The sequence below is a fragment of the Dermacentor variabilis genome, chromosome 1 (assembly GCF_050947875.1).
Source record: "Dermacentor variabilis isolate Ectoservices chromosome 1, ASM5094787v1, whole genome shotgun sequence".
Lineage (NCBI taxonomy): Eukaryota > Metazoa > Arthropoda > Arachnida > Ixodida > Ixodidae > Dermacentor > Dermacentor variabilis.
In genome coordinates, this window is record NC_134568.1 from 283524058 (window position 1) to 283540426 (window position 16369).

Genomic DNA, 16369 nt, shown 5'->3' on the forward strand with positions numbered 1-16369 from the left:
GAAGCACCGGGAGCACAGCATTAAAGGAAAGGCATGTAAAACGGATGGCGGTTATTGTTTGGGTACAAGATAAGTAGGGGTGTACGAATAGTGATTTTTGATACCAAATTAAATATGAATCAAATGGAATAGTTTTCGAATAATGAGCAATCATTATCACAATTGCTATAAAAGGATGTTCACATCCTATTATGCTTAAGGTTAACGAGTTTCTGTCATTAGATAGTATGTTATGAAGTGTTGTTTATTAAAAAGCACAAATGGAGCATTGGTAGCAAATAAGTAGTTTGTTTGCACACACACAACTCTTCAGAGAATGTGAATGATCGCTGTATATATAGCCTGTACAGTATAACTACCAAAGCAACCTAGCCTGCTCCACTATGCAAGTTCTCGTGTTTTACGTCTATACTATGCACGTGGGGGAAAAACTTTACTGTACTTTTGCTCCCATTTGATGTTTAATTGGGTGCAGTTGATGTTTTGAAATATTCTAAAGGTATTCGAATAATATTCTCATTTACGAATAGTGGCTATTCGATTCAAAGACTGAATCAAATAGGACACTATTCGATTCATTATTTGAAAGTTTTGAATATTTGCACACTCCTAAAGATGAGCCCCAAAGGTTGCAAACTTTTGTGTTGTGCACTCTACATTCTTAAAAAAGTTTACACCCATTGGGTCGTATCTTGCCACACAACAATAATTGTCATCTGTCTTGCTTGCGTTTCCTTTCTTGAGAACGCTGCACTCGCCACTTTCCTGTCAAGAATGCTGTGTCAGGCTGATAATGCGCAAGCAGTTCGTGACTTGGAAGTACCATATTCGCAGTACGTGTTGCGTTCACATACTGTTCGTGCTGCAGTGAATTGGCTTGGGAAGTGGTGGGAGTGAGAAGGTAAGGGAAACAGCGATAAGGGGGGCTTCATTATCTACATCATGGGGTCTGATGCTTTTGCTGGTACACTTGAGATGAAGAAGCCTGGTCCCAGTGGCTGGATCCTTAGGATCATCCAGGAATTCATACAGTGACCACCAGAGCTCGTTGGCGGTCGCAGCACTGCAGTGTCTCTGTAGCGCCCAGGTCTGTAGGGAAGTCAGTCACCATTTCATTGGGAGCAAAGCAAGGGCACTTTGCCTGGGGCCAGAATACAGCGGGCAGTCCCAGATTAAGTGTTCGAGGTCCGCCCTGGTATTGCAGGGGCTGCAGATACCCGCACGTGAACATTCCAGGCCCCGAGGGTCTTCCTTCCTGCAAAAACGCTGCGTGAGGAAGGGAGTAAGGAGGGTGCCAGTCTGTACCTGCCGGAGCAGAACCTGCTGCCGACGAGTAGCAGCCTGGGTGGGAAGGGGAGGAATGCATGTCCATGGAATTGCAAGTAGTGAAGAGATAGCTGCGCCGGTGGCATTGACGCTTCCATAGAATCGTACCACTGACTGTGTATCTCCGTGTCTTCAGGTGCGTTGTTCAGTAATTGTTCAGACGGTTTCGACTGCACGAATAGTAGCGTGGCGCGCGCTAGTCGATGGGCCCGTTCATTTCCTGGTATACCTGTGTGCCCCAGGATCCAGTGTAACTGAAAATCATGACCTTGGTCACGCAGACGACACACGTGGAGTCAAAGTTGTTGGACCATAGCAGTGGTTGTACGAGCGTCTTTACAAGCTCTAAAGGCATTTTGAGAGTCCGTGAACACTTTGTAGTGGTGCTCAGCATCTCTCGGAAATTTGTTGGCGGTGTGTTCAGAGCATGCTTGGCAAAAGCTAGGATGGCATACGGTTCTGCCGTAGAGCTGTGAACGACATGTCTTGTGAGGTGGAGTTTACTGACCTGTTCGGTTGCTTCCATATTTGTCCATGCCATAGTGGACATTGGCTCCTCCTCTGATCCTCCGATAGAAGCATCCACATAGATTATATGGCACCTACCAGGGTGGTCGTTTCCCTCACGTAATTGGTGCGTATATTTCTTATGGCGTTTGGCATGGGCCTGTCTTCTCGCCAATCGATCTTGTCCCATGTTCTTCGGCAGTGGCTTGGGATCCGCAATTGGTATGTGCTTCTAAGGGGGAGATATCCGTGGAAGCGCCGAAAGGTTAGAGATGTCATGCCCAATTTCAACCAATGTGGCCCTTCCTGCATTTGTGGACTTGAGGTGTGTCACGTGAGTATGCTCGTGCGTTGAAATAAGATCAATGATGTCACCCAAAGCGCTGCAGCTCTTGAGTGCAAGGAGTGGCGTGTACTTTGGCAATCCTGTCGTTACTCTCCTTGCCTCGTTGTTGAGGCATTCCAGAGTATGTAGCTGCGTTGGAGTGCACCCCATCACCCCTTTGGAGTGTATATCTGCCACACAACAATAATTGTCATCTGCCTTGCTTGCGTTTCCTTTCTTGAAAACGCCGCGGCCGCTACTTTCCTATCGGCAATGCGATGTCATGCTGATAACGCGCATGCCATTCGTTACTGGGAAGTACCGAGCTCGCAGCGTTAAAGAAAGGAAATGCGGACAAAACAGATGACGTTTATTGTTGTGTGGCAAGATACGACTCAAAGGGTGTAAACTTTTCTTAAGAGTGTAGCAGTGCTGACAGGAAAGTAGCGTGCGCGGCGTTTTCAGGAAAGGAAACGCAAGCAAGGCAGATTATCGTTGTGTGGCAGATGTGCGCCCCAAATGGTGCAAACTTTTTTAGAGTGTAGTTGTTCTGTGACTGCGCGGTGACCACAGAAAAGCATCAGCGACGTTTCTTTTCTAGCAAGTTTGAAGGAAAAGAAGACGAGCAGAAAATAAGACGGATGAAGAAAGGCACAGGGTAGGTCCTGAGGGCAGCTCTTTCGTCTCTGCAATGTTGTGTTCAATTTGCATGTACACCCATGAGCAAAAGCGACCAGGGACTGCGCGATAAAGCTGATTTTCTCTTCTGTTTGTGAATATAACCTAAATTGAGGATTGCAGTACAAACTTCAGTGCACTTGTCAATTTCAGTTTATGTATGTTAATTACGAAGAAATTTAGTGTGCGCGTTACGTACTAACGCGCACAACTTTTCCAAGTATGAAACTACGTTTTAGTCCCAAATTGTTTTTTTTTTTTTTTTTTTTATGTGGGCTTGTTAATTGAGGGGTGGCCAAACCTGGTGAACCAAAGCTTCGCCGTCCTAGCGCCTCAGGTCGATGAGGTTAAGTTCCTGCTGTACAATGATGACTATATAGCTACAGTACTAGAGGTCTTTCAAATTACAAATGTGCGCAAAATATTTACGCCACTTCCCACGAAGCTGAGGTGGATGACTACTACGCATCCTGTTACGCATCTGCTACAGCTGACATGAGTACCGTGATCACTCGCACTTGAGTTTCGCGCCATGCTCCTTGTGCTTTCTGCAGTCGTACCATGGTCGTGCATTCACGAATATTCGTCCTTTTCAATATTAAATTCGCATATTCGCAGGTCAGTGAAAACAGAAGTGAATTTCATAAATGCAGCTGCGAGGGAGTTCGAGGGAGTGCTGCCGTTGTGTGGAAGAGCATGCACTACCAGACAACCGCGACAACAGGGGCGCAGCGTTCGCTGTTCTGCTGTTCGTCTGTGGAAGTCCGTCATTCTGTAAGTCCCGATTTCCTTTTTCTTTTTTAATTTTATGCGTGTAGAGCATTAATGGAAATAACTTACAGCTGCGTTCTCATAACTATGAACGCTTTGTGAAGGGTGTACTTAGCGTTGTCGTGGCTTTTTACGATGGGTATGAGTTGACTGGAGAAGTTTATGCTCCATTCAGGTCTTTGTTAGGACTGAGGTATTTCTCTCGGGTCTAATTCATGTTTCTGTATAGTCTGTGGACTTATTCTCTGTAAATGATATAGAGCCTGCTCGTCTCAGTAGCATCTATGTCAAAGCGTTGCCGAATCGCGTGGCCTCTCCGAGGCGCATGTTTTGGAGTGCATCTTCCTTGGTTATGCCACTGAGTGTGATATGTCCGGTGTTCGAACACAGGCCGGGCCATCAAGACCAGTCTTCCACTACTAGCAGAAACTCGTCGGCGACAAACGAGTGTCTAGAGGATTCAAAGGCACCAAAATCAAACCTAAAGATGTCGAAGGCTTTAAGCACAAGTGCCAAGAGGTGAGTGGGCCAAATGTCCTTAGGACTAAGGCGGCACCCACGTCGTGACGAACTTGGGTTTCATAAGGCGCTGCTTTTGCTGAGCTTTTTTGCACTTTGCGTTGCGGTTGCTTTGCAAATTTTACTTTGCGATCTTTCAGGAGCTATAATAGGCTGTCTGTGCTAAATGTTTGTTTCGCTGTTTCTTTTCCCAGGATCCAGAAGGAACTTGCGGAAATAACATTGGACCCGCCGCCTAATTGCAGGTTATTTCTCGTCTTCTTATCAATATTCGAATTATTATGAAACATGATTTTGGTAATCGTCATTTAACGAAGAGTCGCTCCTCGCGCATTTTGCGTGTGGCAGCTACGCACCACCAGTAAATTCACTGTAAAACGACATGACTTATATCCTTGTCACACACACGCATTCGAGCATGGTGGACTCGATGCAGATTGAGAGCTGCTACACGTCACTTCAAAGCACGTTTGACTGCTCCTGAAAAGTTCAACAGAGATAAACTTCACCGAGGATCGAGATTGCCCGTGGGACAGGGACATCAGTTTAAGGTGAAGTGTTTATTGAGCTGTGTTTACAGTGCACCTGCAACATGACAAATTCTTGAGCTCTGATAAAACAAGGACAACCTTCATGTAAGGTTGTCTAAAACGTCCTGGCTCACTGTTACCAGAGCATGTGCTAAGAGAACGTTAGCACAGCTTTGTGATTGTGCGTGTGTTTATCTAATGGCTCTTGCACGTCCTGTTATTGAGAATCTGTTTAAGTCCAGGCTGACTGTACTAGCCATCTTTCTGGGGCATCGAAACATAGTGAAGCTGACATGTTCTGCTTCTCATGAGACTTGTGCCATTGAGATTCTACTGTGTCATCAGAATTCGTAAAGACTTTTTTTTTTTTTCAGTGGTTGAAAGCTAACATGCAGTGTCAGTACCATGACATCACTTAAATTGTTTATGCATGGGTAGTTTGTTCAAGTATATGGATTCGTAACATTTCACATTCACTCTGCAGTAACTGCTTGACATGTTCAAACACTTGGAAACACACACAACTGTTATTTTTTCCAGCCTTTTCACACTTTGTTGCCTTCATATGCCCAAGTAATTTTTCAAGGTAACATGTTTTTCATGCTTGGAAGGATCAACCTTTTTCATTTTATCACTGACCTGTTATAATGAATCAAGATGTGTCTCCGGAGAGCCTGAATTATAGGTAGTTGGACTATATTCTGACTACTTTAGTTGCTTTGGTGACCAAATGGGTAGCTAGAATTCTGACAGATGCTGACAAAAAAAAAAAATTAGGCATAAAGCTCACTGCAGAAGTTAGCTAATCCTTAGGCATTTGAACATAAAACTTTAAAGCCCTTGCACCCTCACCCACATCTTCACTGGGTGGAGATTGCTTTAAAGTTAAATTTGGTATGAGTCCTTCATAGTCTCCTTGCATGTTTGTGGTTATTCTGGTCCATGCATTTGTAAGCAGTTGGCAGTGCAATGTAAGATTAACCCCTTACTGCATTAATTTTTATGTTCTTGTGAAAAAATTGTTCAGGCCAGATATTCCAAAACCGTCACTTTCCTAAAGAAACACTTGGTTGCAAATTTATGAGCAAACATTGTCGTGAATCATATATAATGCACCATGAATTTAGGATATCTTTTTTTGACCATGCAGAGAGACATTTGAATTTTAGGAAACATGTAAAAAATATCGGAACCATTGAAAAAAGACGACGCATTGCTTTAAGAGATAGAGCATATTTCTTACAGCTCCAGCTAGTACAAATTTAATGAAAATGTGATGATGACATTCTTGATTAACTAATTCATACCTTCACTATTCAAGCACCATCATTTATAGATTTGGTATTGTTAATTTTTCCTTTGCATAGTATTGAGTTTGGCGCAAGCCAGAAGGAAACCTCCTTCCTCTTTTTCCAAGTTATTTGTTGCCTATGTTATATGATAAGCTCCAGGAACTTGGCAGGTCCCATGAAGTATTTTTATTCTGTTACGCTAGAGGTTCTATGCATACATATGAGGCACCATGCAGTAAGGGGTTAACTTCAGTGTATAGCATTAGCCCTTTTCCTAATTTTGTCGCTTCAAAGATGCTTTTCACATATGGGAGGGGTCCTAGGTGGGCAAAAAGAAATTTTTTTTTTCCATGCTTCAATCCTTTTTTTTTTTTTTTTTCTCCTTTTGTCCTTTAATTGTTCCTAAAGTTGCAGTATTTTAGCCTTCCGAAGATGTGGGTTTGGCTCCCACCAGCGGCACCTTTTTTTTTTTCCACTTTCACTTCCTATACCTTCTAATTTCCACATTTCATTTTAAATAAGTAATTTCCCCTATTCTTTCTTTGGCTTTGTACGATCGTGACTGTCAAAAAAACAGGCCCTAGGTTTATCGTAAATGTACTTCACGCTAGAAAACAATTTAATCAACTCTTACTGTTTAGCATGAGGTCACATTTTTATGCTTAGCTGCATTGCAGTGGCCTCTGAGTGCCAAAATGCCTATTTACTTAAGCATAGGTGAGCGCTATGTAGAACCCCAGGTGGACAAAATTCAGAACTAGCATTTCAAGACATTAAACCACCTTCAAACCATTAAAAAATGTCTAATGAGTGTTGAAATGTTTTAACAAATCCTTACATATCTTTTAACTCAATTTCAGGCCCGATTCTCTTCATTGTAAGTGAGGTCTGTTGGTTCTGACCGCGATTTTCTTGTTCTCTTCGCTTAGACCCTTTATTCACCATTTTGCATGGCTATGTTAGTCTGTGTATGAAATTAAATTTTAGTGGAAGCAATCGTACGTCTTCACTGTTTTTACCGATGTCCAATTTGCACATTTGTTTTACTAAAGTGCAGCCGCTGCTGCAACTTAGGCAATACAGCACCACCTTTGTGTGCGTGTAGGTGTGTGTGTGTGCACATATGCTGATGCAGGGAACTACATGCCTGCTACATTTTCTGGCTTTTATTCTGAGCAAGAGATAGTGTTGAAGCATGAATTGGGAAAATATTTGAGAACCTGCAGTGCCTATGCACGGCCACAAGTGCACAGCATTCATGTTGCAGTACACCGTAGGTTCACTGCAACATGGATGGTTTAACACAGCATGCCCATTGGATGCTTTGGTATACAATTATCCATATATACCCCATTCTGATGTGCCTTCTGATGAAAGGGCTGAGAATACTATTGCCTATAATCTGCCGGGTGGCTCAGTGCCTCTTGCTTTTTGCTGCTGAGCTCAAGGTTTGATTGCCAGCTGCATTCCGATGGGGGCAAGATGGAAAAAAAAAACTTATACCATGCTTTGGGCACACGTTAAGGAGCGTTAGGTTGTCAGAATTAATCCAGAGCCCTCCACTACGGCATCCCTCATAGCCTGCTGTGTAGCTTTGGGATGGTAAACCCCACAATTTTGCCAGTGCATGTACTCTGAATTTTTTATATGACTGTCTCATACTATTAAAAATTAGGGCTTGAGACAATGTAATGACTTTTACTGATTAAGCTTCAAAGCAGCTACAGACTTGCGTGGTAATCAGCAATATGGTTTATGACAAATGTTCAATAACAAACATTTTAAATAATGAGTATAAGGGGTGTGTTGTACTTGCAGAATTTAAATCAATCAGTATTGAAAGCAAAGTACTGGGCCTTAAGGGACAGATTGTACTTGTCTATGCTAGATTTCATCACACGTTGACCATCAGTTTAAGGTGGGAGGGCTGACTTGCTGCTACAGTGCTTACCTCAAATCATTCATCCCATGCACCAATACAGAATGGAACTGCCTTGCCAACAGTACCAGTTAATGTGTGCCACACGTATACCATGCTATCCCATTCCTCTCTGTAATGCCTGCCCTATGGGCCAATATTGGCAATAAATAACTGTTGCTATAAACTCTGCATCATGCTCCAGTTTTGAGACATAAGTACTCAAGATCTGCAGCGAGGTGCATTGCTTTTCTAGTTAATAGTACATATTTGCACACTGGGGAAAAAATGCAGTAGTGGAATAGCAGCATATTTCGAGGCATATTTTAGATCTGTATTTCTCGAAACTGATGCTAGGCACAAAATTTATAGAAAAAGGGTACTCATTTACTGGCTAATTTTAATTCTGCAGCAGCGTACTCCCTGATGTCCATAATTACAAATGTTATAGGTGAAATTTTGGTAATTGGTGGTTATGTATGCAAATGCTATCTGCCACTGCTATGAAGCTTGATCAGCAAAAGTTTAAATTTTTTCTGTGATAGTTGTCGCAGAAATGGGGCATAACTACGGCTGTGCTGCCAGCAGTCTAATTTTCATTGTGAACACATTGGCAGGAGTTGGAGTAGAAAAAGTGGTTTTAGTTCTGTATAGCAGCATGGTGCTGAGAGAAGCACTTGCTTTCCATTATTTACTGAGGTTTTGTATCTTGCTTTGTAGTAATGAAATATTTCAAAGTTCTGCTTGTGAAATGTTAGCATGAGAAAATGGCCAGATAACTTTTAAAGGAGCTTTGTATGCATCCATGTTGAATAAGGTAACTAAAGTTGAGTATAGGGGGGGGGGGGGGTGCTGTACATGCTCTGTCATTGCAGATAACTGTGATCTATCCAGTCTGGGCTGCTCCTCTGAGATTCGTCTGTGGTGTAGGCATTGGAGCTGCATGCTGTGAGGAAATAACTGTTCCCAAGGTGGCAGTATTAAAATGCCTTTAGTGGACGGTGCCCTGGAATTTCTCAGCTTATCCCATATAGGACAGCTAATGAATACTGTAAAACACTTGAGAGTGATAAGCTTGTGTGAATGATGCCAACACAGTACCCTAATGAGTTCAGTTGGCACAACAGGAGCTCGAGGTAAGGAACAGCAAGACTCTTGATTTCCAAATTATTCCTTAGTATTCTCTCACCTAAAAAGTGAAAATTAAATTACGGGGTTTTACATGCCAAAACCACTTTCTGGTTATGAGGCATGCCGTAGTGAAGGACTCCGGAAATTTCGACCACCTGGGGTTCTTTAATGTGCACCTACATCTAAGTACACTTTTCTCTCACTTGCACTTCACTGTAGCCAAAGTGCATATTTATATAGGGAACTCTTAACCCCTCGAGGGCTCCCCCCCCCCCCCTTTTTTTTTTGCCAAGTGCGAGCCGCCGCCCCCCCCCCCCCCCCCCCCGAGTCGAATTATTTTTTTTATTGCAGATTTAAAATCTTCAGACTGACCTATTTTGAAAAACATATACCTCAATTTTTTCAAAGTGACAAAAAATATTTTCTGTAGGTAAAAACATGCATTGTTTATTGCATTGTTGCATGTTCATTGCAAAACATGCCCTGTTTATACAAGTGGGCTTCCATAAATACTTATAATAGGAATAAAGAATAGATGCACTGCAATAGGTATATTTTGATTTGGTGCTTGGATAGTAGTCTGCGTCAGAGGAATGGCTGCTTGAGTTGCAGCAGAGAAACCAGCATGCACGCCTATAGTGTAATTGAACCGTGTATGTGAAGCACATGCAAGAAAACTGATTGTGCACCCATTGGAAAAACCAAACTAGTTGGAAACTGGAAGTAATACATTTCGTTGCCAGTGAGGGGCAATCAGTTTTTGCGAGGTGCGTCTCGAGAAAAGAAATGCAGCCATGGCAGCATCATTTGTAAACTGTAGCATCCTTTATATATACCAGCGTCCGCCCACCTGTGAACAGATGTAGTCGCACCCCTGTGAGCAACAGTGGTAACGTGTTGAGAGACTAGAAAGCAGGTAGACCTCGATTGACTGCAACGAACGGAAACGGCCTGTGAAATGAAATGAAAGCTAACCGCCACGTGGGGATGCCCAAGTGGTCCCTGAAATGCCAGCGTATGTATGCATAATAGCATGAAGCAGTTTAGGATAGACATTTGGCCTAATGGCTCATTCACACCGGCGACTTGAGGAGGTCGTGCGACCATTTGCGACTTGCGATCAAAAAGCGACCCAAGGCGACTGATGTTCACACTGGCAAACCCGGCTGAGCGCAGCTCGCAATCCCGTAGATTATAGTTTTTAGCGAGAACTCTCAGAATCTATGCGAAATTTGCCGCGACGCAGGAGGAGGCTGAATGTAGACACATGAAAGATCACTTCCGGTGTGCCGCTGATTGGTTTATCAAGTTTGCGACCACGGTGCGTGACTGAAAAATCGCGCAGAGAGCGACTGACCCAAAATGTTTGTTTTTCGAGAAAAGCGACCATTTGCGACTGGTCGCTTTGCGACCAACTTGGTCGCGCGACCACTGTCAGTCGCCGGTGTGAATGAGCTTTAATGGGGGTAACATAGAACCTGTGAAACTGCACCAGATATGCATGGAGAGGAAGGAGCATGTACGAATACAGTGGCCCTTTCTGTCCATTCCTCGTGCTGCTTCAACGTAGGCACCTGCTCTTGCTTTTAAAGTATGTGCATTTAGGTTGGCTGTACATAAAAAACTATTGGTGCTGCTAGTGGAACAGGTGTGAAGCTGCTGTAAGGCAATCACTAGGCAAGTGAACACAGTAGTGCAAGTTTTTTTTTTTTTTTTTTTCTGTTGATGTTTAAACTCGACCTTCTCTAAAGAAATGTGCCATGAGCAGCTGGAGCAGAAAGTAATAGTATTTGCATGAACAGTAAACAAAGCTTGAAAACATCCTACAGTTGAAATTAAATAGTAGTTTGTTTTATGGAGCAATGGAAAGCTTATTATGCTAAAACTGTGTTCAGATATATTCAATTGAAGATGCTTTGAAAAATAGTCCAAAATCTTCCAATGAAATTGGAAGTCCATATGTATTTGCACTCTGATGTAATTAAGTATGATACTGACTGTAAATTGCCAGAAATGTAAGGGTGTTGTCTACAACAGTTGCATTACTATTGGAAATGCAGTGGAATTTTGCACAGTCATTGAAAACTGTATCTTTATATATGTACCTCAAGTTCCTTGGATATGTTGTGCTATATGCTGTGTTGTGTGATATGGGGTCACATTGTGTTTAACACCTCACTGCATGGTGAATCGTATATGATATGCATAGAACTTTTAGCATAACAGAATCGGAAAGAGAATTCTCCACATTAACCCCTAGTCTGCCCTCTCTAGCAATGAAATACATAGGGACTTTAGCACTAGGAATAATGTTTATTTTTCCTTTAAGAAAATGTATGACAGCAGCATGTCACCCAGTGTGTAAGAAGTTAGTAGATAAACAGGTTATTTCCATGATTTATATGCTTGAAATTGGCACACAAAAATATTGGGGTGTTTACTTACTCTTAGCCTACTGTGATGTCTCTGTTGACAAACACATTTGGGTTATTCTGTGAGGTAAGCATTAATTGCTGTATCATATATAATACAGCATGCAGTTGTGCGATGTTTTGTGGAGATGGTAGAAGTACTTTTCTTGTGAAAGAACAAATTTGACGACAAAATTTCTTAGCATGAGCTATACCTTTTCTTAAAACCATTGTTGGTGCAGAATGAATTAAGTAAATGAAAGTGCCAGCAGTGTTTACGATGAAGAAAGCAAAGGGCCTGTGATGTTCAAGGAGATAATAATAAAAGCAACAAATAACTCTCTCGGAAGAACAGAAACGTTTCTTTCAGCTTGCACCAAACTCGCAAAGACTATGCAGAGCAGGAACTGACATAAAATCAAGGTCTATAAATGGTCCAACCTAGATCAATCAATGATGCTGTCATCAAATCTTAATGAAACTTGTGCTAGCTGGAGCTGGGAGAAATGTGCTTCATCTCTTGAAGCAGTGTGAAGTTTTTTTCAATGGTTCTGATATTTTTTGCAAGTTTCGTGCAATTCAAGTATCTTTTTCCATGGTCAAATAATATCCCCATAACGACATGCTGTATCATATACGATGCACAATTTTGGCTGATAAATTTGCAACCAAGCATACTTTTCAAAAAGTTAAGTTGGTTTACAGTTGTCTTGCCTAAATGAAGGCTTTTCAAATTTTTTCACAATAAAAATTCATGCAGTAAGGGTCAATTAGCAACTTTCGTCACTGTTGTCAATCTCTATGAAACCACTGAATGTATTGCTTTTTTTTTTATGTATATATGTATAGTGCGGGACCTAAGGGAGATAACCTCTATGAGTGGGTGTCGACCATTCTTGGCCCCCCAGGATCGGTGTATGAAGGTGGAGTTTTCTTCTTGGACATTCACTTCAGCCCTGAGTATCCTTTCAAACCACCGAAGGTAATTCTGGCATATTGCATGGCATGTTCTCTGTTCATTTGCGACTTATTTTGTACACAAGGGCGAGGCAGTGGTGGAAATTGTGCTAATAGGATCCGAAATTGAGGTTGCACAACAAAGCCTCAAGCAAACATATCCGACTGTGTGTTTTGTATACTACACAGACAAACACAAGTGATCCACATAACGTAACATTTAGCATCAACCCACTACTTTGTATTGCATTAAATGTTGGTTAACTTAAACATTCGCTGTGAGCATCACTGCCAGTTGTTATTCATCAGCGCAAAAAACAAGGCAGAAAGCTTTGCTTGCATCGATTCTCACAGTGCATGGAATCTGCATAATGTATTTTCAAACTGTCTGGCTTTTCGGGCGTTTTTGCAGTCCCTAGGTAGTTGGGTATTCACTGCACTGACTACTGGGTTTGGGGACCAAATTGAATAAGACAATATTCGACTCTTTATTCTAAAGTTTCGAGTATTTGCACACCCTTAGTAGCCATTTGCCTACATGCAAGCTAAGTGCACCTACTAATTTAGTAGGCATGCTCGCCGTAAGCCCCCTGAATAAATTAGGGTAGTGACATTTTTGGTCCCCTCGCCATACGCACCTTCCCTGTTTATGATCATTGTGCAGCGCACTGGCTAAGGGCCACTGTCATAGTGCTAGCGCAAGTCAAAACAAACAAAGAAAAGGTGCGGACATCCGCATGATTGTTCTTGCGGAAACAGCGCGAATGCAACCACGACTCCACTCCACCAACATGGAGGTGCCCTCGCTCACTGACTCGGGCCACAAGATAAAAATATGTCGCTATACCTTTAGTCTTATCCAGAGGCTTGGCTCACTATGTTTTTTGGCTGGTCACCCACGATCCTGAACGCCACTTCTACAGCCCTCAGTCTGCCTGAGTGTAATCTCAGGCCCAATCACCGATGAGCTACTAAATGAGCGCCAACCTTTTTCCTGTGCCGCCAACAAAGAAATGTGACGTCATAGTAAATGTTGCCAAAATACAGACTAAGAGGTTTTTTTTTTTTCTAAGTCTCCCTTTTCTTTTTTTTAAATAATTCTGGAATTGCATGACCATGTGATTGACAAGAGCTGTAATAAGCACCATTTTGAACTTTTAGTACGAGGTTACAGTGGCAGTTTGGCCAATACATTGACTCGTCGAGATTTCACCAGTGTGTGTGTATGTACACAATGATGTGCTGGGTGAGAATCGTTGCTGCTTTTTTTACTGCCCACTGCCGCATGGTGCCCATCATTCTGTGTGATTTGCGCACAGAGCATCGCCTCCTGAGCACATAACCTCCTTGTGCCAGAACTTTTAAAAACCTCCTTGCACCAGCCTCTACACTACATACAATGAGCCACTATGGCTCATTGTAGTCCGCCTATACATCGGGCTCTAGGGAGACAGGTCAAAGATCTGTTGCAATTTTGTCTTGACTGATAGTGTCCTTAAGCGGGTACATTATTAACAAAAGCCGTCATGGTGGCTTAGTGGCTATGGTGTTGCGCTGATAGGTACGAGTTCGTAGGATCAAATCCCAACCAGGGTGGCCGCATTTCGATGGGGGCGAAATGCCTAAACGCCCATAGTCCCGTGCGTTGGGGCACGTTAAAGATCCCCTGGTGATCCAAAATTCATCCGCAGTCCCCCACTATGGCATGCCACATCATCAAATCGTGGAAGGCTTTACATTATTTGCCCTTTGTGAGGGTATAAGTTCAACTGACAGTATTTTCTGTTGCAGTCGCTATGATGTGCCACGGTGTAGAAGGTATTCTGCTGCTTTTGACTTTAGTTCCTGTATCCTGCCATCATCTTTCCACAGGTTACATTTCGCACACGCATATACCACTGCAACATCAACAGCCAAGGAGTCATATGTCTAGATATCCTCAAGGATAACTGGAGTCCAGCCCTTACCATTTCCAAAGTTCTACTGTCAATATGCTCACTACTCACGGACTGCAACCCAGGTAAGTGGCCATTTGCAGTGTGCCTCACCTAGTACACTGGTCTAACAATCGTAGCAGTGCTTCCATTCTGAAAACAAAGATTAATTTTGGGTCTGCTTTCTGCATACACACAACCTACCGTATTTGTTCAAATGTAATGCAACCACGATTGTAACGTGAGGGTCCGCATTCTCAGTCCTTGAAGTGAAAGAAAAATAAAGCCACGAATGCAACACGAGATGAACAGAAAGAGAAATCGTACCGTTATTCAACAAATCAATTCGGAAACGAGTTCTCTTGTACTTCAAGAAGGAGATGGAGTTTTCCTTGGGGCGCTGTTTTCAGGCGATCACTTTAGGAAATTGTTTCACTTTCATGAAATTTCACGTGACTCGACACCAAAAGCGTTCCCGTGAAGTGTTTCTGGCGCTGTTCCAAGCTCGTTATCAGTGCCTAGAGCGCTGTCGGCCGTATACTTCGAGGGGTTCGATGCCGAAACAAGCCAAGCCTTGCGAAAGTGAAATTATTTCCGAAAGTGGTCGCCCGAGAATCAAGTCATCCGTGCCGACGAGTTCGTTTGAGATTAAGTACTTTTTAAATGAATTCAGAGCCATTTCATTCGGAAACAATACCAGGCCACTACAAGGCCCTTTTGACTGGCCTCGCATTTAGAAAGGGCCTCCCATTGATGCCACCATCCACAAATCGTTGACTCATGGACGTCAAGCCGTCGAGCCGTGATGGAGTTTCCCAGCTCCTCGACCATCAAAATTCTCTCCCCACTACTGCACGTTGAAGCTCCTTCATGGTCGTCCATTCTCCTCCTCTTACTGGTCGGCATTTTGCGTATAGTTAATAATGCACGCGGCGCTGGTGAACTCTTACATCACCCGCTCTCATGGTGCTCTCTTGGTCCACGCGCTTCGCAATTCGGTGGAGATTGAAATCACTGGTTGGATTTTTGGCTTGGTTGCATTTGCTTTGTCACCATTGCCCATGCGAGGGCTGCTCCATCCACACTGTCATCCTCTGTCACGTGAGGGCTTGTTGCGCCTGTGAAGTGATAGGATTCATGTCAGATGTCACGGGAATGACTCTTCCATTATCACGTGTGTCGTTTGAATCCAGCTTTATCAGCATTGCCGAAGGGGCGGGGGGAGTAGAGCGGCTGGTTGGAGATACATAGTGTACAAGACGGGCATCCTTGAATGGACAAAGATTGGAGCGTTGTTGTACGCAGTTATTTCCGTAGGTTATGCATGAGAATTTTGTTTTCTTTGCCAGCTGTTGTATAATTGGGGGTGTGGGTTGTACACTGGAAAGTGCTACATTTTCGGTGCAGCCTTTGTATATCTGCCGGAAGTATTGCCAATCGTAAGGTAATTGTTCTGTGTGTAGTTTTGTCATCTTCAGTGGGCCATAGAGGTGTCCTGCCATTTTTTATTTGTTTGGTTTTATTGTGATAACCATTATACAGGGTGTCTCGGCTAACTTTAGCCAAGCTGCTCAATGAAAAAAATAATAACGAAAGACTGTGCAAGATAGTTCGTTTCTGGAGCCGTGTTTCTTAAATATTTTTTTTTTCTCTCTAACAGCTTGGCTGACGTTAGTTGGGACACCCTGTATACACACTTTAGGTGTGTACTGTGGGGGTCTAGTATTTCACAAAAGTACTGACCGCTGCATGTTCAGGCTTGAGGAGGCCCTGTGTGTGCTCTCAGGCTGCAAGAGGGGGACACCAAGTGCTATGCATACAAGAAAATGCAGTATTGTCCTAAGTTAGCGGAAACCATTTGCCTCCGGCGACACCCAACACTTCACAAATGCCTAGTCCCAGGCTCACACGGGAGTTGCAGGGCATCGCTAGAAAAACATCACTGCGGCTATGCTGCCTGCTCTCACCATTATAACCAATGGGCCCACTCACGAAAGCTCAGGCAATCTCCAATAAATGCAGCTCGGCGCAGTACAAACATTCGTGAGCACCAGGATCGGCACAAGGTAT

The 16369-nt window shown here is 43.1% G+C and overlaps 1 pseudogene; it reads left to right on the plus strand.

Annotated features, from left to right (window-relative positions):
- Positions 1 to 3961: 3961 nt before the first annotated feature.
- Positions 3962 to 16369, plus strand: part of LOC142566207 (ubiquitin-conjugating enzyme E2-24 kDa-like) — a 29135-nt pseudogene continuing 16727 nt past the window's right edge.